This window comes from Armigeres subalbatus, chromosome 3 (assembly GCF_024139115.2).
Source record: "Armigeres subalbatus isolate Guangzhou_Male chromosome 3, GZ_Asu_2, whole genome shotgun sequence".
NCBI lineage: Eukaryota > Metazoa > Arthropoda > Insecta > Diptera > Culicidae > Armigeres > Armigeres subalbatus.
Genome location: NC_085141.1, coordinates 322,275,507 through 322,302,524, shown reverse-complemented (window position 1 = coordinate 322,302,524; position 27,018 = coordinate 322,275,507). Strand labels below are relative to the sequence as shown.

Here is a 27,018-nt window from a genome sequence, read left to right as displayed (position 1 = left end):
TTGTAATTTGCTTTTACGGTAACGAATGTCACTTTCTAATGGATCATTGTTTATACGGGAATTATTCATATTTTGGGATACATCTCAAAGTAAAGATAGTTGTTTCGATTGTATCGATCAGTAGAATACCCTTAACGGACTCGGAATGATGGATAAGAAGCACACAAAAATTTGCCATAGTTGCGCCAAACTTTGAGAACAGTGCCAAAGTTGTGTCGGCCAGCAAAGGACAATCAATGTACGGTTGATTATCACTATCAGGTCACAGTTTCCAAAAATCAAATCTAATCTAATCTAATCTAATCGAACACAAACGCAGCCAGTACAAAGAAAGCATCCTGGAAAATAATTGAGTTAGATGACGCCCAATAATTTTTCTTGTCAATATTGAGGCTCACAGCATACCAGTGATATGACATAAACTTCAAAGCGGCCAGGCCCACTGCGTTGTGTTTGCCGCAGAGATGATTCTTCGAGATGTATCGTGTTCAAGTATTCACTTCAACATGATACATATCACGAATCTACAGAGAATGAAGAATGCGTGGACATACCGTACCATACGCATCGCGTTCTTTTTAAGTTCTTATTTTGGTAGTTGTATATAAATATGTAGTGAAATGAATAACATTATGATAAGAAATTATATCAAATATTATATATATTTGTAGAATATAACATCAACTAGGAGCCGAAGTTAACTCGGGCTGTACATCTCTCGTAGAAGAAGCTGGAAATTGTAAAGAATTTAATTATTATTTAGAATGTCATGAATATCAGATAGCAGGTTATGTGCCAGGACGTCGTCTGCATAAAGGTTATATGGCAGGTTGTGAAGCTTTCATTCCTGGGATGTTTTGTAGTGGGCTATGAAAATGTTAAATCATGAAAATATGAAGGTACATAATACAACAATATAAGTATATAGAAGCATGAAAATATGAAAATTTTATAATATGAAAAAAGGAAACATAAAAATATAATGTAATAAAATAATAAAAATTTGCTGTATAAAAAAAATATGGAAACATGAAATAAAAAAATTAAAATAAAAAAATATGAATACACAAAAACATAAAAGCGAGAGAATATGAAAATATTGAATGTCTTAAAATATAAAAATTGATGTTAAAGTATAAAATTTTGAAAATATGACAATATGAAGATCTGAAAATAAGATAATATAAAAATATTAAAACACAAAAATATATAACATGGAAAAAGTAAAAAGTATAAAAAATTAAATAATAAAAAAATATTTTACCAAAAATATTAAAACGGAAACATGAAAATATAGAAATGTGTAAATATGCAAATTAAATTATAACAACATCACGAGATGAATCGGCCTAGAACCAAAAATCTCGTAAATAAAGATAATTCAATTCAATTATAACTACATGAAAGTATAAAGATCTAAGATAGACAAAAAAATAATATGAAAATAAAATATTTGAAATTATAACAATATGAAAATATGATAGCATGAAAAAAGAAAATACCAATATATGAAAATACAAATGATTTAAATATGGAATTTGAAATTTAAAAATACAAAGGTATAAAAATATGAACATATAGAGGTATAAAAAATGTGGAAGCATGAAAACATAAAAATATAAAAGCATCATAAAGTGGTATTTGTATAAAATAGGTAAAATATAAGAATATGGAAAATATGATATTATAAAAATATTATAATATGAAAGTGTAATAACATAAAATTATATAAATATGAAAATACAAAAATATGAAATATTACAAAATAAAATATCAAATATGAAAGTGTAATGTTACATTTAAAGAAATATGACAATATGATAATATAAAAAGATAATAATATGAAAATTTTAAGACACAAAAATAATAGAACACGAAAGTGTAAAATTACGACAGTATAAAATACGTAATTGAAAAGATATTAAAATGTAAAATTATGAAATTATAAAAATATGGAAATTAAAAAAAATGTAAGAAACTGGAAATTTAAAAAAAAATAAATGTAAAAATATGAAAAATAAATATAATGAAATATGAAAAATAAGTATAATGAAATATGAAAAATAAATATATTACGAATATATGAAAACACAAAAGCATGGCATTGCTGCGGTATATTTCGTGGACTGGAAACTAGTGATACTCATGTTTCCTTTGAAATCTCTGTCCAGATTGCTATCAGAAATCAAGGTGGGTGTAGTCCTTAATTTCAATCTATGACAAAAATGACAAAAGCATTAGAATTACTATTCGTGTCCACGCTTATCTGTACCGTTACTAGGAAGATAAGAAATAAGTACCATGGAGTTGGATATTGGGAAGGTATTTATTGGGTCAGGATGTGCCTGTAGCTGGCAATGTGACCATGGTAGAACTTACCCCGTAACACACCACGAAGAGGTATCTACCCAGCATTACGGATATCACAGTTTCCAAAAATCAAATCAATCAAATATAAACCAGTTGATTACGAATAAATCACATTTTTCATTTTTTCTGCGAACAACAATTGTAAACATTTTATGATCATTGCTGTTATCGACCGACCTTCACTTCAATTTATTATTAGGCACATTCTCGAAAATCCGGGAACATAAGAGACGTCAACGTTCTTAGATTATCAATGTACCGCGCTTATCGGGAAACTATTTTAACACATATTGTCGTCGAATATCAAGATTCGATTTATCGTCTTCCCGGTAATGTTCTCAATAACCTTTGCCTTGTTGCATAAGCCTCCAGCCAGTTCCACTCACTGGTGCTTCGCACGTCGAACAACACACTGTTTGGCTTTCAATGAATATGTCTCCCATTTTACTGTTATCGTTTTTGCGGTTCTATGTGGAAATAAAATATCACCAGTGCAAATCGCACACATGTTTGAGTGTAGAGCAATTTGGGGCATTTGATAACCGAAAATAAATACATAGCATCATCTACAGTTGGAAATTTTGACAAACAGCCAATCTAAAAATTTTAGACTAAAATTAAACAAAATTGCATCGTTCTGTTGAGTTTTATCTGATGAGCTTAAATTAGAGTTGAAGATATTCTATGGGACAAATAGTTCACGTCAGCTCAAGGGAGACAAAACTGTAGCTCACTCTATTCGCTAGGAGTCGAGATTTGGATCCTCAAAAAATATGAAAATCAATGCCGGGTGATATATTTACTTCCAGGGCTGGTAGCGGGCAATGCCGCTCAAAATAGTGACTTTAGTGACCAACGCTGGCAAAAAAAGGGACCATATAGTGACTTTCAGCAGCCGAAAAAGTGACCAAATAGTAACTTTGAATTTCATTTGCAGTGACAAAAATTGCGCAGGCCCAATAAGCCGCCTTTAAAAACAACCATTACGAACGACATACCAACCGATGAATCAAACTCAAAATAGTGAAAATCTTAAAAACTTTCCAACTTCTCTCGATATCCAAAGTTTGTTCAGTCTCGAATGTCTAAATTATCATCGGAATAGATTTTGGAAAATTGTTTAGTTTTTATTGGAGCAGATGTCGAGAGACCATTCATTTGGCTCCTTACGGAAAAAAATATGAAATAAATTTTTCTATGAGGGATCCCATACGTAAAAAATGTTACACTTCCAAAGTCCTTTGCAGTATCAAGCAGTGGTCAATTTTTTCCATTCTCTTTAAAAACTTATGTTTCAAAATATATAAAAATATATGTTTTTGTGAGTAAAACATATATGTTATAAAATTAGAACAAGCCATCGCTCACTTCCCCGACACAACAGGGAATGCATCTAAAATTGTCTGACACGAATGCACCCTTCCGGTGTAACGTGTCGTAAATAAGGTACACCGGGGCAAGTTGAAACGGTTTTTTCAAAGTTAAAATTCGAAGTGCTGTAAAAAAATCACTCTTTGCTATATTTTGAATCCGTTTGCGGTGTTTGCTAGTTCGAGCCAAATATTATAAATAAAAAATAAGCAACCTTAACAAACTTTTTTATAAATATTTTTTATACTTAAATTATTTTTTTATATGCATCGTTTCAACTTGCCCCGCGAATCGGGGCAAGTTGAAGCACTGTGTTATATTCAGACGTAAGCTAATTTTGCCGTATTAATAACAAAATGTATGTACTCAGTGACACTCAAGAAGCACGAGGTTGTAAAGGTGACTATAAAACTGCCAGGATTCGCATAAGAGCCCCATGTAAGTTTTTGACGATTTTAATTTTATTTCAGAAATGAGCTGAAAATTGTCTCCTGTTTGAGAAAAACTGATGAAATAGTAGGCTTTGTTCCCACTTTTGTTGTCTCATCTTGATATTTACTCGCATGAAAATCAGATTCCAGATTTTGATAGGAAATCTTTTACACAAAAAAAACAAACTTATGGTCCATTTAATTGTCCCCCCACAGCAATAAATACGGATTAAGAATATTATGTCAATATTTTGAAAAGATACCAATTTTTTTTTTCAATTTTTTTTTTGTATTTTTCCATGCAAAACAAGTTTGATAAATTCAACTGCAAATTACTCAAGTCGGCGAAAATGACATGGGACTCTTATGCGAATAAGGGCAGTGTACAACAAAGCCACAAGCGTGATTTCAGAGACCAACTTCTGGAGAACGCACTACGCTGAAAATTTATCTATTTGATTTCCTCCTACTGGTGACCACTCGGATTAGTATTCAGAATGCTTCATTATTTGGTTCACTTGTATATTGCGCAGTTGATTAATTCGATTGTGGCTTCTTCAAAAATGCACATTAACTTACCAGCCATCATATCTCTCATAAACGCTTCGAGTGAAGAAATAGGCAGCTGAGGAAGTGAAAGGTGGAGTTAACGGAATGTTTACATACTCCATGTTTTATTTTTTCTGAGAGTCAGTGCTCGTAGATTAAGAATCTCAAAACTGCAGTTTAAACATGACCCCTTTTCATTCTAATGGAGATTGTAGAAGGGTTGCAATCATGACGGAATGGGCGGAAATTTATTAAATTTATGTTCAGAAGTTTGCATATTTTTATAAATTTGTGTTTTTCTAATGTATGTTTTTCGAAACCATACTGAATTCTGGAAAAAAAATTACTTTTAATTGCAAGGGTGACGTTTTGAATTGTTGTTTCAACTTGCCCCGCACCATGCATTTCTATTTGCCCCGATGAGTTGAACATGCAGAGCAATATCAAACAACCAAAATACAAAAATTAAAATGGGTCTTCCATCGATTTTTCATCATCATTATGCTTCTTCAACATTGAATGATTACCTACCGTGAAAATTTTATGAAAAAACTCTTCCAAACATTGTTTTGAGACCTGTTTCATTGGCATGTCAAATAGTTGTTTTGGATTTTGCAAAAGGCGAAAAATAAACAATGGCAGGGATTGCCTTTGAAAGCTGCAATCTTTCGGGAATGGCAGTCAGAAGGAGCGTTTAGACGAGTAGTTTGTTGAAAAAAAATTATCAGAGCATTCGGTCTTTTCCTATCTGAATTACAGCTTCCGTTTCAACTTACCCCGCATTTCAACTTGCCCCGGTGTACAAACAAACAAACATCTAAAATTGTGTAGGATTATGATGAAAATATCAGAATTTTAGTTAAAAGATTAACCGAAATACTCAACAGTTCAATTGATAAGGTGTAGAGTTTCTTGATGTTTAAAAGAGGTTTTAAAATAAGCAGGGTATGCTATTAGCCTTGTGAATATATTTAGAATCTCAATCCCCTGTGTCAATCCTGCTTGCTTCACTATATACCCCAGCGGTTCTCAACCTTTTTCTTGAGAGGTACCCCTTCGGACTTTTGCATCAATTGAGTACCCCCTATTTTTTTACTGTAAATGAAAATAAGTGTAACTCATAAGATATATGAAAAATGTTACTGAAAATTAACGGGATATATGGCTCTCCATGAAGTTGGCTGAAATTTTCATTATATCGAGCTCTTGAAAAGCAGCTTTCGAGCCATTTAAAGGTAAGATTCTAAGCAACTTGAAAGGACGCTTCGCCCCTTGAAGAGAGACTCCCGAGCCTTTTGAAATAATGTTTCCGGGCCTCTTAAAAGGAGGCCTCTTGAAAGGAGTCTTCCGGGCCTCTTGAAAGAAGGCTTCCGGGCCTCTTGAAAGGAGGCTTCCGGGCCTCTTGAAAGGAGGCTTCCGGGCCTCTTGAAAGGAGGCTTCCGGGCCTCTTGAAAGGAGGCTTCCGGGCCTCTTGAAAGGAGGCTTCCGGGCCTCTTGAAAGGAGGCCTGGGCCTCTTGAAAGGAGGCTTCCGGGCCTCTTGAAAGGAGGCTTGGGCCTCTTGAAAGGAGGCTTCCGGGCCTCTTGAAAGGAGGCTTCAGGCCTCTTGAAAGGAGGCTTGGGCCTCTTGAAAGGAGGCTTCTGGCCTCTTGAAAGGAGGCTTCCGGGCCTCTTGAAAGGAGGCTTCCGGGCCTCTTGAAAGGAGGCTTCCGGGCCTCTTGAAAGGAGGCCTGGGCCTCTTGAAAGGAGGCTTCCGGGCCTCTTGAAAGGAGGCTTCCGGGCCTCTTGAAAGGAGGCTTCCGGGCCTCTTGAAAGGAGGCTTCCGGGCCTCTTGAAAGGAGGCTTCCGGGCCTCTTGAAAGGAGGCTCTGGGCCTCTTGAAAGGAGGCTTCCGGGCCTCTTGAAAGGAGGCCTGGGCCTCTTGAAAGGAGGCTTCCGGGCCTCTTGAAAGGAGGCTTCGGGCCTCTTGAAAGGAGGCTTCCGGGCCTCTTGAAAGGAGGCTGGGCCTCTTGAAAGGAGGCTTCCGGGCCTCTTGAAAGGAGGCTTCCTGGCCTCTTGAAAGAAGGCTTCCGAGCGTCTTGAAAGGAGGCCTGGGCCTCTTGAAAGGAGGCTCTGGGCCTCTTGAAAGGAGGCTTCCAGGTCTCTTGAAAGGAGGCTTCCGGCCCTCTTGAAAGGAGGCCTGGCCCTCTTGAAAGGAGGCTTCCGGGCCTCTTGAAAGGAGGCTTCCAGGCCTCTTGAAAGGAGGCTTCCGGGCCTCTTGAAAGGAGGCTTCCGGGCCTCTTGAAAGGAGGCTTCGGGCCTCTTGAAAGGAGGCTTCCGGGCCTCTTGAAAGGAGGCTTCGGGCCTCTTGAAAGGAGGCTTCGGGCCTCTTGAAAGGAGGCTTCCGGGCCTCTTGAAAGGAGGCTTCCGGGCCACTTGAAAAGAAGCTTTCTGGCGTATTGAAAAGAGGTTTCCGGGCTCTTGAAAGAAGGCTTCCGAGCCTCTTGAAAGGAGGCTTCCGGGCCTCTGGAAAGGAGGCTTACGGGCCTCTGGAAAGGAGGCTTCCAGGTCTCTTGAAAGCAGGCTTTCGGGCCTCTTGAAAGGAGGCTTCTCTTGAATCCGGGCATCTTGAAAGGAGGCTTCCGGGCCTCTTGAAAGGAGACTTCCGGGCCTTTTGAAAGGAGGCTTCCCGGCCCCAAGAAAGAAGACTTCCGGGCCTCTCGAAAGGAGGCTTCCCGGCCCCAAGAAAGAAGACTTCCGGGTTTCTTGAAAGAAGCTTCTGTGCCTCTTGAAAAAAGCTTCTGGCCTTTTGAAAGGAGGCCTCTGAACCTCTTGAAAGTAGGATTCCGAACCATTTGAAAAAGGCTTCCAAGCCTCTTGAAAAAAGTCCTCCGAACCTCTTGAAAGGAGTCCTTCGAGCTGCTTAGAAGGAGGCTTTCAAAAAGCGTAGAAGGATGCTTCCAATTCTCTGGCAACGAAGCAACTGAGCTTTTCGAAAAAAGAAAACCTTCATGTCTCTCTGTTTTTAATATTTGTTCATTCGTCGTTCTGTTCTTTTGATCTTTTGTTCCACAGCCCTTCATCCACTGTGGTGGTTGTGAAGAGAAGGGTTCAATAGTCTTTAGGTTACTGATCGACATGAATATTATGGACACAATTTTTAAATAAAAAAAATATATATAATACCCAAAACTTTATCAATAAGTTTTGATTAAAATTGATTAAAAGCCACCATTATGCATTTTTGTCCGAGGTACCCGGCGAAGCTTCCCCAGGGGTACATGTACCCCAGGTTGAGAACCGCTGATATACCCAATTGCATAACTGTGACACAAAACCCCTCCAATCAATCGCTGGTTAAAATCTAATAATCACACCGAGATTCAGAGTGGATTTGAAGTCGCTAAGAACAGCTTTCGGGTCGAAAAATACTAAGTGGTCATTTATTCTAAATCCGTCATTTCATGTCCGTCGTGAATAAAGCTGCTTCCGACGGATAAAGTTTCAAATTTTTCAACATTTTTTTTTTCATTCCGCGACGAAGTTGATCTTGATGAAACCAAGTCGATCGTTTTAAAACAGTGACTTTTTCCGAGAAAAAGTGACTTTCTTGAGGTCGAAAAAAGAGGATTTGGTACTGATTTAGGGTAGATGTACCAGTGCACTTTACTAGTGCATTTTAAGCCTAATACACATCGAATCACCATACATCATGTACAAATCGATAGATCACATTCATATGAAACGATAACACTTATTACCTCATTCAAAATTTAAAAAACGTAGGGGGAGATTCCCCAGCGCCAGACACCTCCCAATGTCGGACACTTCACGAGACGACACTGCTAGAAATTTTCCCAACGTCTTATGTAGTACAAAAAAAAAACTATTTGAAAATCCTTTACCTATATGGAACTTTGGATTGCCATGTTGCAAACTTTTTTTTAAAGTTTGAGATTGAAAAAATATTTTCATTATTTAACTGTTTTAGCTTACGTTAGAAGGTCGAAATCAAGAATCTTAAAATCGATTAGATTTTTTCTGATTATGTAAAGATAAACAATCTTATTTATATTTTGGACATATTTTGTTACTAATTTCGGTATCAGAAGAGCTCACCCACAGATCCTGACAGTAACATATTTCATGTGAGCACTGAGCAAATAATTATTTATAACAGCAGTATTGTCAAATTTATTCTAATTCAATTGTTTCTTTTTACTGAGAAAAATAGTACAACGAAAATTGAAGATGGCATAGAAAATGGTGACGTGGAGAAGATAAAAATCGAAAGTGAGCAGTAAGAAAAGAGATGTGATACGTCCTACTTCCTAAGTTAGAAATGATATTTGAAAGATGAGAAGTGATACTTTTCACACTGAGAAGTGAGAAATGAAGGGTGAGATGTAAGACGTCTCACATATCACTTCTCAATTATCATTAATCACTTCACAATTTTCACATTCAGAGCTTTAAATAATCGAACGGTTTTGGCGAAGCCCATGAGCCTTCTTTGTCACCCTCACTTCGTTACATATTCATATTCGAATGAACACTGACACTTTCCGATCAAATATCAGTCAGTGAGTAATAAACTTCGATAGAATGACTCATTTGATCAAATAACTTTTTTGTGAGAATTGCAAAAAAATCAATAATAGGTCCCCAAAAAGACATTCCACAGAATATCCTCATCCCTAGAAAACCATACTCCAGAGAACCTTATTCACCAGATAATTCTAAACTAATTTTAGAAAAGGAATCTTGTCCAGTATTGCCTTATTTTAAGCGTTCTGCTATATAAGTAATCATATTTTATGGCCTTATTCCAAGAACATATGTCAAATGAAACATATCCTCCATTAGTTTATCATAACCAAATGCGTGCTTTCAAAGAACGGTATTTTTGATTTGAGAAATGATTCAAAATAACTCCAAGGAACACATCAACCTATATAATGAATAATTTCGACATAATCGATAATTGAATTCTCTAGGTCTAGGAGAAAACAAAATTGCTTGTTTTTCATACTAATTTCCATACAAACTGAAAAGTGGAAAACAATCATTTTTCTTGATTCGGAGGTGAGCCAGCCAAGAGCTGAAAGCCTCCTTAATAAAGATACAAAAAAAAATCTTGATTCACAGCTTAGTGTTCATAAGGCACTTTCACTTTCGTATAAACAATGTCTACCGAAAAGCTCAACTGGCCCGATACTACACTACGACATCAGCTGCGGAGTAGATCGTAAACATTATATTGCAACGTCCGTATTTTGTTCGACAACGACAACATTCTGTTGAACGCTGATGTCTCGTGTTGATTGAAAGCAAACGAAGATAACGACTGTTGAAGTCTGATAAAGCATCGATGAACGTTTTAATTATCCTGAAGGCTTTTCGACACGATATGTTGTTGAGAGAAAGATACCGCCAAGACGTACGTACATACGTAGGATATGTAACTATATGCCTTAAAAAATTATGTGACAAGTTCCGACGGTACAGAATGAGACCATTCTGGGAAAATCAAAGTTCGAGTCGAGATGCGGTTCAAGAAATTCTCGCAAAATAAGGGTAGAAAATACATTATATGCAATTTGTCATATTGAATTCGGCCTTTATTTCTGCAAGATCGATTGTGAGCTGCAATCAAGCTAAAAAACGTTATATTTCTGTTGTTTATAATTGATTATATTTATAAAATATTCTAAGCTGAGCTTACGAAATTAGTATTTAATGAATATTAAAGAATGTTTGTTTACTGTAGACTCAGCATAGCTTCGTATAATTGGAGAGATTTAGCAAACGCAGAGTTATATCATTCCTTTTTTTTAATATAATAATTATTATTCCAAAACATTAATCCTTATTATTAACTTAATATTTCCAATTAAACGATGCAGAAAATTGGTACACGACAATAATTCTACTTTATTTACAACGATCTGTTGTAATGTTATGACATTACGTCAATTGGCATCCAACAACAATCACTCGGTTCCTCACCCAACAATAAGCTATTAAGGTGCAATTTCTTTCACTCTTGTTTTCTCCGTCTAGTCTCTGCCACCGAGCGACTATTCCAACATTGTATACTTTGAAAAAGACCGGGTGAAAACCATCGTAAACTGCGAAAGGTGTCAAAAAGAGGGCGATTACGCCTGACTGAGTACCAACCTATCTGCACTCCCGCGCACTCGACTGATAATTCCTACACACAACTGTCCGCCCGCCAATTATTAATTGTATAACATTTGTGTTAATCCAACGCTATCCAACGAAGCCGCGAGCTCGAGAAGATGCGGTCACGCGGGCTGCTGTTGACGCTGGAGGAGGTGGGCGCACCTAACCGATTGGATAAAAAGCCCTGCATATTTACATTAAATCCACCGATGGATGGCTGTGAGAGCGCTTTTTTCGCTGGGCTTAGGTTGGGCCCAACCGAGTTCCACTCTGATGTAGGACTTTCATAACTCAATCAAGTAACTGACAGGGTTGTTAATAACCGATGTTTAAAAAAAGAGTACTCTTAAAGTACAGATCCTTCGATTAGAAATTTTAGCTAGAAGAGCGTATTTGGAATGGAAACGAAAATAAATCCACAGAAAAATGACTCAGTACCAGCCCTGCAGAAGGTACAAATAGTGGGCCAATGACAGATTATAACCGTTGAAGCCCCAAGTAAGGTAACGCAGATGAACCGGCTGACAGCCTGATCGTGTTATTTCAATTTTCCCGCGCCGTCAGACTCTATTATCTGCATTAATCTCCATTCATCATTATGCATATTTAGACAAATTCAGCGGTACAACTACTCCCCATCTATGTTGGGTAAGTGGGTCTGCAGTAGCAAATCGGGGAGGGTCCTCACTTAACCAATGCTTCTTTGAAAACTCGGCCTTCCTTTTGACACCGTTGTTAAAATGTAATTCATACCATTCATATTCGATTTGTTATTTTTTTAACAACCTACCTTAACCGTTAAAAGTGTATGTTTTGGGTTTGCGCAATAAATATCGGTACTGACCTAGAAGAAAAAGAAGAAAATAATTGAAATTAGTAAATAATTCACTCCTCCTAAATGTTGTATAACTAAAGAATAGGAATATAACCTTGAACTGGTTTGACCTCAAACCATTTTTCCAAGTTAACTAATAATCAACGGATAAAGATGGTAAGAAACGTATTTTTGCAATAATAATTGAACGGTAGGTACCGAGATGATTCGATGGAATTGATTTCGTTTCTCGGCCATGTCTGGCCTCGCTCTTTTTGCCAATCCAAATCTATGTGAACAACAAACTTCGTGCTGTAATTATCGCACTTTTTCCCAATTAAAATCATTAACACTCAATTGTTTCGGGACGGGAGGAGGCGAACTAACCGTTACGCCACAATCAGAGCCTACATCACCTCGTATTGGGCTACCCTTTTCGCCGTGCGGCGAATGGGATCTTTTATTCGACCAATCGAAAGATTTGGGCGTTCGGAAAATTGATAAACAGATTAACCATTCGGGTTGGAATTCCGGACAGACTCAAAATTATTGAAGCTATCAAAAGGTGGTCACAGTTAAATTGCAGCACTTAGTAGAACTACTGCTCAAAAATAAATCTGTCAACATATTGTTAAAAAATTTCAGCAGGGTAAGACACCCAGAAATTTTCCTTACCCCAGTTTTCGCTTATTCATTTTAAAACCTTCATTTCTCGAAAACTAGTTCAGGGTGTCGACTCAAATTTGAGAATAAAATTCCCTGACTTTCCCTGACTTTCCAGACCATTTATCAAACAATTCCAGATATGAAAACTGTTTTTTTTTTCAATTCCTAGAAGCGTATGAAAATCTTTGCATGTGTGAATCCTTGAAGTCCATATAGTTCCATAGTTCCTGAGCTACTGAAAGCCTAATCACTTCTAGAAACAGAACATTAAGGATTGGTAGAATATCGTAGGTAATTCTGGTCCTTTACAAAGATTCATATAAATGCGGAGCACTCCGGAAAGATTATCATAATTCACGTCTTTCAGAAATTGGCTCCAATTAATTAAGAGACTACTGACTTTTCATTATCTTCTGAAAATTTGTATGGAATTTTGTATCTTTTGACACGACTCTTTCCAAACAATCGTGGAAGCTTCTAGAAATCCTTCTAATGCCGTTAAAAAATCTTACAAGTAAGGTTTTTTCGTGAACATCGAGAAACCTCTATTGGCTCTAAAGTATACTTAAGCCCCAAACGCAATACAACGGAACGGCGACGGAAACGGAAAATTTGACAGTTAGCCCATATATTTTCTGTCAAATTTTCCGTTTCCGTCGCCATTCCGTTGTATTACGTTTGGGGCTTTACGGTGTACGAGCAAGAAGTTTTATTCACTCTCAATCCCTACAAGCTCAATAATTTGGTCTGAATACACTCAGGTCGTAAAGCAATGGTAATGGAAAAATATCTAAAAAAAATTGGTCATGTTTGTGAAGATAACTAGTCTCACATGCTAAGAGGAGCTACACATTCTCCATTTATTTTATCGATTTTTAGTTGTTTTTCAAAAATAGTCATGAAGCTCCAGCATTGTTTTATTTATAGAAAGTGCAACTACTATCAACAAGATGTCAGAAAACTGGAACAAGCAATGAAACTTAATGAGAAACATCTAACAGAGTTTTTTGAAGAACTAGTGGAAATATGTTTGAAGATTCCTTGGCATATTTTTTATATGAATTCCTTCACGAAAACATTTAATTCAAATTTGAGTAGGTAAATACCATACAATCTACCAAGTTTTTGGAGCGGAGCCTTTGAAAAATTCTACAGAACATCTATCGAGTAGCTCCAGGAATAAAAACTAACGAGACTACCTTTTTAAGTTCTTTTGATTTTTTTTATATTTCAGTGAGAAGTAATTTCTGGACAAAATTTTCAAAGATCAACCAGAATGTTTCCTGATAAAATTGATTTATAAACATCAAAAGCAGCGAATGTAAGACTGAAACATTACCATTGACAACAACGTTCATTATCCTTCTCTTGCGTCCGAGCATGATTATGAAGTATCGAGTAACGTTTAATCACGGTTTAGATGAGACCATCGCCACCTACTTACTTGTGGTAGACCATATGATGCTTTTATCCACTACCATTCTCTCTACATGACCATTAATTTGACATCCTAAGGACGTGAGTATCCACCAATGACTTTATAAGCCCACCGTCAAATGGAAGTTCACGAAATGTTTTTAAAACATTACCTACATAATCTTGTTTGGAGATGATGCCGATGTTGTTAAGTGCCGTCACAGGTCAACAAAGATACTATTCGGCGTCTGCTTTTAACAAGCTTGCAAATATCTAGTTGTTGATTATGGGTTGTACATGTTGTTTGTTGAACGGTTCTGAATTATGGCTTATTTTAGCCATTTGATTCAGTTCTGTGGCTTTGGAATCTCTGTTATTGCTTAGAGATTAATAGAAACAAACTCGATTACCATAGGGAACATGATAAGGGCCCGGAGTAGACTTTTAGTATAGAGACTGCCAACGACCACACAAAAAAATGAGATTATAGAATGAAGCCCGTGGTGAATTCCAAATTCACCACACGTTTATTTACATACATTTCCAAAAGCCCAAATCTGGTGTAATAGTTTTCGTACAGTGCCGAAACTCAAATCATGATTGTTCAGCATAACTAAGCAAACGATCTACCATTATTTCAGCCCCATACGCGTTATGGTTCTTTCATCTCGTGCTCTTGAAAAAAAATATTGGAAAAGCACGTGGTTTACAAAATGGCCGATTCCTGGCTTTAATGTATAATCACCTTATAGCTTGATAGTGGAGGTGGTTGTCGACTGTAACTGCCTCGGAGTATTGTTTATCGGCTATGCAGTCTGATGACCAGCTAAACGCTATAATTATTCTGATCCAACGTTTCAATACCTTTATACGTCCCTTTTCAATAGACTGAAATTGGTTCATAGTTTCATATTGTCATAAGTGTACTTAGTTTAGTATATTGTTCGAATATAAAAAAATCAGTATAAATTTTCAATATTGGGTTTTATGATTTTTTTCCCTGACCTCAATTAAAATTCCCTGACTTTCCCTGACATTCCAGGTCTAAAATGAAATTCCCTGACTTTCCCTGACTTTCCAGGTTTTTCCAGGTAGTCGACACCCTGTAGTTGTTGAAAATAGTTAAAGTTCAAGTTTATCCATACAATAATCAAACAATTATGATAAACTTGCACTTTCAACCACTAGTTTTCTTGAAATGAAGATTTTAAAACAGGTGGGCGAAAACTGGGGTGAGAGCTATTTCTGGGTGTCTTACCCGAATTGAAATAAAAAAGGTATGATTGGTTTACGAATAATTATATCAGTTTAATTCTTCAACAGACAAAATGCTTTAATTTTCTAAAAAGTGTCTCACACGAACATTGACCAGTATACAAATTACCTGGTTCTCCAATGATAGGCATACTGAATACAAATCGACCACATCTGCATCAGCCGAAAATGGAGACACAGCTTTGACATCGCGTCTGACTATCGCCTTCGAACTGCTAAGATCCGACCTTACATTGCTCGGATTCAGCGGCGGGAGAATAGGCTCGGGTGGCGACTCAAATGGAGCACCAAGAACGCCTTTCTCGAAGCCAGCGAGAACATCCTGGGTGAGCTTCCCAGTCATTGACAAGAATATATTACTGCGAAATATTGAGCAGCGTAGAGAAGCAGAGGCCGCGATAGAGAGGGAAAGAACTATTCATTATTCAAATACAAGTCCGGTCAGTGGTATTCGATAATAAAGTCAAACGTTGCAACAAATGGGACAAGCGAACTTGACTGAATCCTCTGGTCTCAGGTCTATTAAGGAAATGAAGCCTCAACAAGCGGCGATATTAATCTCCTCTACGATGTTCTCAGAGATGCGACAGTTCAGTTATTCACCGACCACTTGGTTCAAGCACTTGGAACAACTTCTTCGACGCCTGACCAGCTGTCAACATCTCGGCATGATTCGCTAGAGATGCAACACATTATCTATGTCAGAAACTCTTAGAGATTGAAACAACAATCCAAAGCATGAAGTACAACGAGGCTCCCGGAGCCGTTCGAAAATCAGCAGCGATGCCCAAAGGTTCTAATTGGTGTTTTAGTGAAGGTCTCCAAAAAGGGGCATCTGATCCTCTCGAGATTTCATTTACTAATGATAATCTTTTGTGTTAATATTTGATTTCCGAGAAGTCATTGCTGTAAATATGTAATCTGAGGCGTGGGAGGCAAAATGTCATTCAAATGACATTATGTCAAATGACACGTGACATTTTGGAGATTTTTCACTTTCCAGCCGCGGATGTTATATTTAGAGTAATGTACCCTTGGACAAACATATAGCCCTACTCAAGCGTTATGAGTACATCTAAAATTCTTTGGCTTCTGAAGAAAGTTATGAACAAATTAGTCAAATGACATGCAGGTGACATTTTACAAGCCTGCTGAAGGTATTGTCCCTCATGAACCTTCCATTCCGGCTCCACCGCGTTGCAGAAGGTCACATCGATACATGAATCACCGCTAGGTTCCCAGAACGTTGGCACTTGGCCTTGGTTCAGCAGGACTACGTTCAATACCGCTAGGGACTCTAGCAAGATATAACCTCTAGAGCATTGGTGAACCGTGATCCCCAGTCCACTGCCCACGCATTGAAGTTACCGGCTACAACTAATAGTTTTTAACCGGTTAGTTTCGCTGCAAGAATATCGACTACCCTAGTAAACTGCACTATACTCCACCTGGGAGGACAGTAGCAGCTACAACACCGTTTACCTTTGCTATGACGAAACCCTCATCGTCAGCTGATGATATTATCTCCTGGATGGAGTATCGCACGCAAGTCCGGATGGCCTCTATTCCGGACCTGTCCACAATGCAGCCGCCATTTCCAGCAGGGATGCGATATGGATCGGACAGCAAGGTTACATCAGCTTGACACTCGATAACCGACTGTGGTAGCAGCAAAAGGCGGCTCGCCTCGCAATGGTTTATCTGCAGGTGTGGACTCTTCTAGAGGCCGGACAGGCCTGAACACCGGTAAGGTGTCTGTTGTCTGTACCCGGGAGACAGATCAGACACCTTGATGCGGGCTTGGTGGCCTTCAGCTCCACACCTAAATACGGCATAGGTTACTGCGATCAGGGCCTTTACAGTCATAAGATTTATGTCCGTAGACAAGACACCAGGCCTGAAGTGGTTGGCTTGTTCTCAGCGAGCATATCGACCAACCCACTTCCAGTTTAGCCTTATCGCCTATTCATTACCTTCTTGGCCTCAGCCAGAGATACTTGGAATGAGGCAACCTCCATTTCAGATTTTGCGAAGCCGAACCGCGGATTCTTAAATCCAGACCAGGTCTCCGGCCTCGGTTACTTCACGCAGGCCCTTGCACTGGATGTTCGTAACTGGGCATAAGACCTGTCACTCAGGAACTCTCCGTCCGTCAACTTTTTGTACTCAGAACAGAATTTTGTGTGTACGAACTTTCTTCTGGAAGGAGATTCTCTATTCATCCCGTGGATTCGCATAAGTGTCTTTGCTTATGGAACCACCCCACCCATTTTTGGCCCTTCATACAGGAGTTTGATGAAATACATACAATAGTATAATCATGATCAAATCGTTTGTCAGATATGGCCAGTGCTATCGGCAGGTGCCTTGCTACAATAGATGGTAGTATCATCATCATCATCATCATCAGAACTCTTCTGAGCAGCATTCCACTGCAAGACCAGAATCTTCCTTTCTGCGTTCTTCGGATGCAGTTGAAATCCCCTTCTAGGCCAGAGAGCTTCTCATTACCTCTCATGGCCTAGTCGGCGTAGCTTTTATCGTCCGTCTTATAATCGTCTCACCTCTGTCTTTGCGCTTGACACTGCCATTGGAAGATGCACCCGTCCTCTACTGGGCTCTACTCTTCGTACCAGTGGCGCGCACCGCTGCGCCTGCCGCACTCCTTGCGGCCTGCTGCCGACTCCTCCTCGCCTTTGTGGGATTCACGACCTCCCTCCAGGGCGAGCTTCAGTGGTCCTCATTGGTGGAGGCACTACTGGTCTTTTCTTCTCCATGGGGTCAGCACTCCGCTCGACCCTCTCCCGTCGCTTATCAGCGTATCTCTTTCTAGGAACTACTGAATTCGCGTTAGCTACCTTCAGGTCCGCCTCCTGCGTGGTCTAACCGAGCTTCGGGGTCGCTCCTGACACGGCCATGCGTCTACGAAGTTCCGCGGTCTGGCTGACCGTATTTTTTTTCGGCAAGGTGACGAATCCTCCATTCGGCATCCTCTCTGGCCTTGTCCGCCTGGCTCACTGCCAGCTTTCTCTTCTCAGTAAGAGTACGGATTTCGCGCTCCGCCTCCTTACTGGCCTCTAGCAGGGTCCTTCATTCGGACTGTGCCTCCACTGCCGCGCCACGCCGCCGCCGCTGACGATTTTCTTGCGCCGCCGTATGAATCTTTACCACGCCGCCGAGTATGTTTTTACCAAGCCGATGGTTACTTAAGGACTATTGAAGCAGTAAGGTTTCGTACTTGTTTTCAAAAGTTTTATCTTGTCCAAAATATAAATTTTTATTTCCGATAAAATCTTTGAATGGAAACCTTATCACAACTGTATGTAGCATGGAGCTGATTTCTAGATGGATAACTGCGAAAAACATTGTAGGAAAATGTTTTTGTAAGGTCAACTTGGCTACTAAATCACTTGCTATACAACGGCCATACATAAACATATTTTATTCTTAAAAATCCACCTGTCATTCAATGCTTCAGAAAATGTGGGAATTGTTCTTAAGGAATTTTCGCTTAAAGAACACCTCCGGAAATTTCTTTAAAATAATTACATTTCTGGAATTTGTTCAGAATTTTATTAGGATTTTTTGTAGAGAATTCCTTCGGTAAGTCCTTTGCGAAATCCACAAAATAAAACATCGAAAATTCTTTAAATAATTTATGCAAACAATGCTCCAGAGATTCAAACCAGAAATATCTTCAATAAATCCCCCAAGATTTGTTTCTTTCTACAAAAATTCCATCTTGAATTCTTCTAAAAGAATATCCCGGCGCCAATAATGTAATTTACTGGAGAACATCTTGTGGAAGTTCTGAAGGAATTTAAAAAAAAATCCCGGGAAATTCTCGGAAAAATTTCCGAGGGAATTATGGAAGCACTTCTGGAAAAATTCTTGAATTAAATTTCGCGAAAATTTCTAAATGATTTTTTTTGGAGAACTCGTAGATGATCTTATGGAACAAAGATTGGAAGATTGTTTAGGGAAAATTCTATACAATACTATGGGGGAATTCTTAAAGGAATTTCCGAAAAAAAAATCAGAACAGTTTGCTGGGTAATTTCTTGACGATAAGTTGGGGGTAATATCCGGAGAATTTTAGGGGACTCTCGGCAGTAATTTGTGTAGAAGTTATATGGGGGATGACGACTGAATTCGTACTTGATTGAAGCTTTTTGGCGATGTCAGTTTTAATGAGAAGCAAATACGTTTTTCGCCAACATTTCGGTTAGTCGGATGTAGGAGCAAAACACATTATCGCCAAATGAATTCATTCTTTTCTGGAGAAGTTCCCGTGGGCGTAATTCCTACAATAATTTCTCAAAAAAAAAATCCTGGTGGATTCTAAGAGAAATTTCTGGAAGAACTTTCGGAGAAATTTGTGAACAAAGTTCCGGAGGAAATTCTGAAATGACTTACGGAGAAATTCCTGGAGCAACTTCCGGAGAAATTTCTGGAGGAGCTTCCAGAGAAATTCCTGGAGGAACTTCCGCAAGAATTCCTGGAGGAACTTCCGCAGGAATTCCTGGAGGAATTTTCGCAGGAATTCTTGGAGGAACTTCTGCAGGATTTTCTGTAGGAACTTCCGCAGGAATTTCTCTAGGAACTTCCGCAGGAATTCCTGGAGGAACTTCCCGAGGAATTCCTGTAGGAACTTCCGCAAGAATTCCTGGAGGAACTTCCCGAGGAATTCCTGTAGGAACTTCCGGAGGCATAACTGTAGGAACTTTCGGAGGAATTTGTTTATGTATTTATTAGCGAGTCTTATTAGGTCTTATTGGGGGCCCTCCTTAGCCATGCGGTAAGACGCGCGGCTACAAAACAAGACCATGCTGAGGGTGGCTGGGTTCGATTCCCGGTGCCGGTCTAGGCAATTTTCTTCCCTGGGCATAAAAGTATCATCGTGCTAGCCTCATGATATACGAATGCAAAAATGGTAACCTGACTTAAAAACCTCGCAGTTAATAAATGTGAAAGTGCTTAATGAACACTAAGCTGCGAGGCGGCTCTGTCCCAGTGTGGGGATGTAATGTCAATAAGAAGAAGAAGGAGAAGAAGAAGAAGAAGCGAGACTTTCAGCCCAATGCTGAATCGTCTCGTAAAGAGGAATAACTGTAGGAACTTCAGGAGGAATTCCTGTAGAAACTTCCGGAGGAATTCGTGTAGGAACTTCCGGAGGAATTAATGTAAGAACTTCCCGTGGAATTAATGTAGGAACTTCCAGTGGAATTCCTGGAGGAATTTCTGGAGGGTTTCCTGGAGGAACTTATGGAGGATTTCCTGGAGGAACTTCCGGAGGATTTAGTGGAGAAACTTACGAAATAATTTTGGAGGAATTTCCGGAGGATTTCTTGGAGGAACTTCTGGAGAATTTCTTGGAGGAGCTTCCGCAGGAATTCCTGGAGGAAATTCCGCAGCAATTCCTTGAGGAACTTCCCGAGAAATTCCTGGAGGAACTTCCAGGGGAATTCCTGGAGGAACTTCCCGAGGAATTCCTGGAGGTACTACAGGAGGAATTCTTGGAGGAACTTCCGGAGGAATTCCTGGAGGAGCTTCCGGACAAATTCCTGCAGGAGCTTCCGGAGGAATTCCTGGAGAAGCTTTCGGAGAAATTCCTGTAGGAACTTCCGGAGTAATTCCTGGAAGAACTTACGGGAAAATTCTTGGAGGAACTTACGGGAAAATTCTTGGAGGAACTTCTGGAGTAATTCCTGGAGGAACTTTCCGGGGGAGGTCCTGGAAGCTTCCGAAAAAATCCGGAGATTTTTTTTATGTGTAAAATTAGCCTACGACGACCAACGCCGCTGCGCCGCCGCTCCCGATCACCAACGGCGTGACGCCGCCACGTCACCGCCGCTGGCTGAAAATGATCTATCACGCCACCGCCGATAAAATTTCAATCGGCGCACAGGTCTATGCACAGCAAGTTTCAGGTCTTTGCTGTAGTTAACGCGACTATTCAGAAGGGACATGATCACATCCGACCAGAGTGTAAAACAATCGAAAATTTTTGGTGAAGTCCACCTTTCTTCACTTGTCAGCTCACTTCCAGACACATTCATAGTCGGCTCTCGACTGTCAATATTCAGTTGAATATTAGTCATTGAATATTTATGCACATTTTACAAATTGATAAATTATCTGAAATCTGAACACGTTTCAAATGAGTAAAGTAATTTATCACATAGAACTGAATCCGATTTTCATCCGCGGGGCACTTTCAACGGTAAACATCAAAATAAACAATGCTAATAATGTTTTTTTTCTGCACATAGTAAGCACATTCAGTGACAGTCGAATGAATGAGTTGGTGGAGTAGTCGTCTGACTATGTCATTCTATGTTTTGAATATTCATGCGATGTTTGTCAAAATTCGGACCGAAGTTGCTTCATGAAGATGAATATTTTATGCTCTGCATCCGATACATCACCTCCATCGTCTGGCCTCCGCATTCGTAATGACCCTGGTCAGAGTAGGGCCGTCCACCTTAACTTCGACCTACATGTCCTCTGACCCTTCACGGCAATCTCTTTCGCCTTCCCCCGGCAATCTTTGGGGTGGCCTCTCGGGATTACTACGTCTAGTGCAAGGATTCTTGCCGCCAGTCGCCACTCCGCCATCCTGCACAGTTTTGATCTCCCGAAAGATCCTTATCGCCACTAAGAGCCGGATATTCGTACCCACTTTACATATCCACTTGTATTTCCCTCCGGGGGAACGATCCAAAATCCGTTGATGTTCCACTGAAGGCAGAGATTGACCACCAGTGGAAGCGTAGGAGTTCGAAAGGAAGCCTGATTCCGTTTATTTTTTAGACGCAATAAATTCCAGCACGATTGTAAGACATCGCATTTTGCATTGATTTTTCTCTTAAAAACAAAACAGAAATTCATTAGAACACTAGTTGAGTAATTCCCGACGAAGGATTCTCGATACAATTCTACCGTAATGTACGAAATCAAAAAAAAAATCCGTTTGAATTTGCAGAACAAATTTAGATACGAGGGAAAAGTTTATTTCGTGTGTAAAATGTTTGCATAATGTCGGTAAGCGGCATCCAAGATCAAATATCTGCACATCTGTATCTCTCACATCCCGGGTTGGCAGTAAGCAGTGTAATGAACAACACTGCGTCCGGAATGGGAGCCAATACGGTAATAATGCTGAGGCTGCAGAAGACAGCGTAAAAACCCAGACGGTTCACTGATTGTGTACTACTGCACAGACGATGGGTGGTCTATTCCAATCGATCATTGGTTTATTAAAATTACGATTCGTTCGGGTTGCATTTTTACCGATTCACGGTCATGATGGGCCGAGCGGTTAGATGAGAGCAAATTATAAATTAGTTAACGTTGCTGCTATCTTCTGGAATCGATGAAAGCCTATCCGACGAAATAATGATTTCATGAGTGCTTGGCGTATGCAGATGAAAAAACATTGGCCAGACCATAATTTTCCTATTATCGCTGATTGGTGGAGCATTAGTCGGGCGGTGATATTCACGCTTCGTACAGTAGGTTAATGGGAAGCTTTGTGAAGATCGTTTGTAGAATAATATTTTCCATTTGAAAATTATTTTAGGTTAAGAAATAAAAGCAAAAACACAATTCCATGGCAGAAATGTTATTACAACATTTTTATATTGAAGACTATCGTAATAAAATTAAGGAATAATAGCTAGGAAAGACAAACAATAGTCATAAATAATTAATAGTGATTATGTACAAAATTTAAAGAAAAAATTGTCATAACCTAAATGGTTACGCATTTTACGCTCAAAATACACAAAGGATATCACTTCAAAAGAGGGGCCTATTGCATTTTAAATCTTTTGTCCAATTTCTATTTAAGCCGCTATCGGAGTTAGTATAAATTTCCTAACCTTCTTCTCACTTGAAAGGTTCAATGAATTGCTGTACAAATATGAGCCTAGGTGTCAAAAGCTACTTTCAGAAAAAAAAACCTCAACATCACCTACCAAACCTGTGAAAACTCTAGACGGTCGGCTATCCATCCATCACCATCACTTTAATGGTTGTGCGAAAACCACACTCGCCGACCAGCATCTTATCCGATAGAAAAGCTGAATACCGCCCGAAGGGGCTGTTTAAATTTATTGCATCCGCATGTGGCGCGTTTATTGTCACTTTTATTCCGACTGATCTGACGACGACAGCGCGCGCCGCCGCAAAAGGCTGAAAGTATGACGATAATTGAATATATGTTACGTCGATGCCCGCCAGGCATCGAGGCGCATAGATTTCAGCGAAGGCAGATACGCCAACGAGAGCGCGCGCGCGCGAATTGGCATAATGGTAACTTCTCCAGCGGCGCGCGGTAGCTGGCTGGTCGCACCAAAACCACCGGGAAACATCGAAGCGAAGGTAGCAAATCACGAAATCGATAGATAAATCTTCATTAAAATGGGAATTGAAAACGGGGCGAGAAATGGCAAACTTTCGTCCGTTCCTTGGTGACGCGCGTGAGAAAATTGCATCGTGCGCGCTGCGCGGATTTTCCACACGTCTCGATATCAAAGCGAGCTGCTACTCAATTCGTCTCGTCCGCATGGTCGGTACACGCGGACAACAACCAACGCACGTAGGAGTAGCTGATATGAATTGATGTCCGAAACCCCGAAACCCAAATATTATATATTTAGCGAACGTGCAGACCTTATCAATTTTAGTAACAAAATTGAAAAAAAATTCCCATCTTCTAGATATGTAAAACGATGATTTTTCCAGCACAATATTAATTGGTTTGTAACTTTGCAGCATCTGATTGACTGAAATTACAAGAAAAATAAAAAGAAATTATCAATAGCGGAGTTTTATTACAATTTGTTAAGCATTTACTGAGTAGACATCGAAGCAAAACCAGATAAACCGAAAATCATGTTGTGTGCCATTGTATGTCTCCTGAAAACGTTTCTCTACCAAATACGTAGGAACTTTTACTTCGTATAACCCCTAAGAACAAACTGCTTCGAAGTAAAATATTGAATAGAAAAATTCGGACCCACTCAGCAGAAATCCAAACTTTTCTATCGAATACCATTAGAAATATTATTCATCAAAACTGTGGAGATTTTCGAAATTCAATCAAGATACATTCTGACCATAAAATCCCACGAGTTGCTCCTATATGTGTGCAACGTGTGAATAGGAAACAATCCCCTATCTTTGGCGATGTGAAACCCCATCAACAGTTTTACTTGGCGGCAACCGCGGCTACAAACATAGAAGGACATCTGAAAACCATCTGTAGGGAGAGAGCCATGAAGATCGTGCCGATGAAAGCGAACGTTTAGGATGTTTTATAATTATGGTATTGATTAATTTTAATGCGAGCTTCCTTGCATGGCGAACGACACCTAGAGGCAGTGGCTGTCACTTTAAATTAGATTTATGTTCGCAGTTCGACCCCAAGAAGGCGTTAAGCGCGAAAAGCTGGGAGGATTGGTTTCATGACAGTCAGCGGTGTGAGCATGAATCGATTTGCAGATTTTTATGGGAAAATAAAAGTTAGAGAGTTAACCCTAGAGAGGGTAACAACCAATTATCACCCTGCCTCAAAATAATTAACTTACAAATTAATCACAAGGGTCTCCAGTTAGCCTTGCACGAGAAAAGGCGTAGGACTGCCAATCCGGAGATAGCGAGTTCGATTCTCGATCCGGTCAAGGATGTTTTCGGGTGGGAGGAAACATTCTCGACTCTCTGAGCATAGTAAATCTATTGTACTTGCCACGAAAGATATATATTCATGAAATGGCGGGCAAAGAATAGCTTTCAATTAATAACGGAGGAATTTCTAATAGAATACTGAGTTGAAAAGTAGGACAAGTTCCAGTTGGAATTAAGAGCCACATAACAAGAAGAAGAATAAATGCGTTTTTTTTTAATTGTATGAGGTCTTTATGAAAGAAAAACCATGATTCAGTATCTTCAATCAGCTGAAATAATCGATTTTAATTAGGCGAATATATTTTTTAAATTTTATTTTATATTCAATACGCAATTGAAATCGTTAATCAATTTGTAATTTCAAATAAATTGTATTTATTTTCAATGGTTTTGCCTTAGCTTTGATTTAGTTGTTGACATTTCACCATCGCTTCAAACCGAGTAGAGGAGTTGCTGATAAGATTAAAGACGCCCGCTTGTGAAGTAAAGGGGCGTTCCAAAAATTCCGCCCAGATAGCGCACTGTTCGAAAGCGGCTACCCGAGCGGGGGGATTGCAAATAAAATTCGCACATTCATGTGGGTGCCAGCATCAATATCCTCACTAAACGTTCATTGGATATTATGCTCCCCAAGACAAGGAAGAACGACCGAGGGGAGAGACACGGCTAACGATGAGCGGCGAACGAAGCGCGCTAGCGATGTGTCAAGCAGAAAAGTTGAAAGGGAGCGAGAGAACGATGACGGTATGCATTTTCCCAGTCCGTTGAGTGTGAGTGTTTGGCGGGAACCGGCTCCGCGCGATTTGTTTTTACGGGAAGCAACACGTTGTTCAAGGGTTTCCGGCTCCGGGTAAAAATTTAATTCTAATTAGATCTAGTTCGTTAAAAAATGAGTTAGCACCGGGATAAAAATATACCATAGGGTCAATAGTACAGTGAAATCTCCCTTACTCGATATTGAAGGGACCATCGAGTAAGAGAGGTATTGAGATAGAGAAAACATTTATTTATTTTCCAAAATACCAAACAAACACTTTTCATAACACGTAGAAATATGGTTTAGCGTACATTTTTAGTTACAAGATAAAGATTGTCGCTGTCGTCGCTGTCCGGAACATCTTTTGATGGCGAGGATAGGGTGCTAAATGTCAATGAAAGAAAAATACATACGATTTGACAGTTCGGTACCCAACATGTTTCGGACAGCAGAACAAAGGGAACCGAAGCGACAATCTTTATCTTGTAACTAAAATATCTTTTATTAGCGTCATTTGGCAGAATGCCATTTGGACGAAAGGGTCATTTGGCCGAAAGCCGGTTAATGCCGTTTGGCCGAATAGTTGAAATTGCTTTCCTTATTGAGTGAAGTGAAAAGTGAGATATTCGAAGTGAATTGTGAAAAGTGAGAATTCAGAAGTGAGCAATGAGACGCATCACAAGAAAAGGATGAACAGATAGACTCGCTCTTGTTTTGCGACGCACAAGCTCGGGTTTAATGATGCACAATGTTGTGAGTTTTGATGCTTATTTCTGCTCCTCAAAAAAACTATTGCTCTTGCTCATTTTCTACTCGGCGAGGAGTTTTTGGCAAGCCTGCTTTCCTCCCACTTCCTTGTCCACTAGCTAACCTTACAATGCGGGGCCCCTTTCTTCACTCCACAACCACTTCCTCTTCTTCTCCGCGTTTCTGCTCTCTCTCTGTCTTCTACGGATGGCTTCAACCAAGTCTGGTCACGTTCCGCGTCGTGGGTGGCACCAAGCAAGGGTTCGTCGGCGGATAGTTGACGATCCAGCTGCGCGTCCTAGACTACCGATATGTTGACGGATCGGTCTTCGGCGAATAACGGTGCCGGAATTTACCCGGCGAAGGGGTTCTAGGACGGCACAAGGACTCCCGGGAGGTGGGGCCGTATCGCAGATACAACGGTCGAAATACACCACGGTAGAACAACGGGGTCCTAATTTGATTGAAACGGAAATCACGTATCACAAAAACGATCACAATACAGGCATTCCGCAAGTTGCCTGGAGATGGGGTTGGGCGGTTACCTGATTTTCCTTCTTCTGCTCACAATCTGGTAACTTAAAACTGCTTGTATTTAAACTTCTAATTAGCGCTTTGCACATCTAGTCTTGTTCACGACTGCCGGGTAAGTGAACGACTTGTCCCAGACCAATCAGCCCCAAGGTTCATGACCCCATCTCCGGTCATCGACTTTTCACAGTCTCCATCCCTTTTTCGTGCCACCCAATTGTGCAACCCATCATGGCCGC

The 27,018-nt window shown here is 39.7% G+C and overlaps 1 protein-coding gene and 1 non-coding gene across 4 annotated transcripts in view; both read right to left on the bottom strand.

The window, feature by feature from the left end:
* The window catches only part of LOC134225470 (dnaJ homolog subfamily B member 6), a 431,651-nt gene that overhangs the window by 89,407 nt on the left and 315,226 nt on the right, over positions 1 to 27,018 (bottom strand). The gene's annotated exons all lie outside the window — the stretch shown is intronic.
* Positions 25,237 to 25,389, bottom strand: LOC134228235 (U4atac minor spliceosomal RNA). The gene has a single exon (XR_009983896.1). It is a non-coding gene; the product is annotated as a U4atac minor spliceosomal RNA (small nuclear RNA).